This window comes from Morone saxatilis, unplaced genomic scaffold (assembly GCF_004916995.1).
Source record: "Morone saxatilis isolate NCDOM2014 unplaced genomic scaffold, NCSU_SB_2.0 Contig9, whole genome shotgun sequence".
In the NCBI taxonomy this organism is placed as follows: domain Eukaryota; kingdom Metazoa; phylum Chordata; class Actinopteri; family Moronidae; genus Morone; species Morone saxatilis.
In genome coordinates this window covers 17,260,830-17,262,757 of record NW_023340268.1, presented here as the reverse complement: position 1 = coordinate 17,262,757, position 1,928 = coordinate 17,260,830, and the positions used below count along the sequence as shown (strand labels likewise).

Genomic DNA, 1,928 nt, shown 5'->3' with positions numbered 1-1,928 from the left:
GCTGAGTCCTTGCTACAGTGGCCATGGGTTTTCGAGTCTGACCTGTGGCCCTTTGCTACTTGTCAGCCCCTCTCTCTCTCCCCCTTTCCTGTCTATCTTTAGCTCTCCTATCCAATGTCTCTTCCTGCTTGTTCTTGTCGGACAACTGCTTGCTTTCAATTTCTGTCCTTCTGTCGTGTCCAGAATGCGTCTGCTTTAAAAACGTGCAAAAAATAGAAGAGTCATCTATGCTTTTGAGTTGTTTCTCGTCCTACATTTTGGAGTTTTGATGAATTAGTTTGGACCAATATCAAGGTTCTTGGAGTCAGCAGTACTTGAAGAGGAAATCTTAGACCCTGGAGTCGATCAGCTTGACATACTTGGGTTGCTCTTGTCTGTGGGTAGTCATGACTATTCTTGACATCTCTTTCATCGTGGGCAAACGTCTCCTCTTACACTCTATAGCCCACCGCATTAACATCTAGGCATTTCAACATACTTTCTCTCAGAGCATCAAAGGCTACGCTTCCTCGAAAGCACAAGCACAAGACCGAGGGTGCCCATTAATGTGGCAGCCACTGACCTCTCAGAACATAAAGAAAGAAAGAAAGAACTGTAGAACAGACTGCTGACACAAATACCTACGTTCGGGGGAGAGGATCTGTTAAGCACCTCATTCATTCCACTCTTCTGACCGGTTAAAGTCATAACTCAGCTGAGCTTTGAGTCTGCAGACTGTGGCTTCTTAGTGCTCTGCAGTTTATGTGTATGCACATGAACACATACACACTCATGCATAAGGAGATGGAAGGGAAAACGTTGCTGACTGCTTTCTCTGAGACATCTCTGGCACAGATCCAAAGTTCTCACTAAGATAGACAGACACACACACACACACGCACACATACACACACACGGGGACAGGCCTGGAACACTGCCCAGATTCCCCAACATGCCTGGTGTTATGTATAGCGTTATGTAAGTATGCAGAAAAGAGGGCTCATTTGCGCCTTATCTATACACACTAAACCTACAGTAACTGCGTACAGGGAGACTCCATGGGGTGTATGTGTGTGTATGTGAGTGTGCCATGCTGTGTCATGTCAACTGGCAAGCTTTACATAACATACACACACACACACAGCAATGTTGTAACCCACTTCTCTCCCTCTAACTATCAAACTCTGTTTTTTCTCCTCTAGATGCAGGGTGGAGGAATGTTGTTTTCTATGGGGATTCAATTCACTATTCACTGCAGTCTTACTGGTGCAAAACCCTTTCCTGGAAGCTAACGTGAACCAATCCAACTTCGTGTCAGCTCAACGGGGGCTCAGCGGTCCCACGGTTTGGGTTAGCAGGGAGCTGCATTTTTGTACCTCCACTAAGAGGAATAAGGCAGCTGAAGCTACGTCACCTCCATCGTCCCAACGGTCCCAGTAAGACGTCATACCATCAATCCCATGCTTTCAGGCCTGTCACACAACAAAGCCCACAGTTTGTTATTGTTGTTTGTTTAGCACTCTATTTATAGACCTCCACGATGCTCTTTGGCCAAATTCTTTAGGTTACTGAAGGGTTGGAGAGGAGAAAATCCGAGCAGGGAAACAAAGGGCTCATTCTGCAGGAGTTGGACAGTGGATGTGGGTCTGTTGTGTTGCAGAGACACCATGTTTCACCTAACTAGGCTGTTTGCTTCATTCACTGTGAAGCAAGTAGACTCACAGAGCCACTGTACACATGTTGGTACACACAGAGAGGTTTGCATAACTAAACTTGTTAGGACTTTCCTCTACAGTCTTTCCCTCACGCATAACCCAAACCTAAACACAAAGACAATTCCAAGCTGCACGATATGTTTATATTTGAAAAATGACAAGTAGACAAACTCCTAAAGAGCTAGCTTTTTTGTTAAACCCAAACCTTTCCTGCCCCCCCCCCCTTTCCCCCTT

General features: G+C 45.7%; 1 protein-coding gene across 1 annotated transcript in view; it reads right to left on the bottom strand.

The window, feature by feature from the left end:
• Nucleotides 1–1,928, bottom strand: part of LOC118342503 (growth factor receptor-bound protein 10-like) — a gene marked incomplete at its 3' end in the record, with an annotated part of 38,525 nt that overhangs the window by 35,880 nt on the left and 717 nt on the right.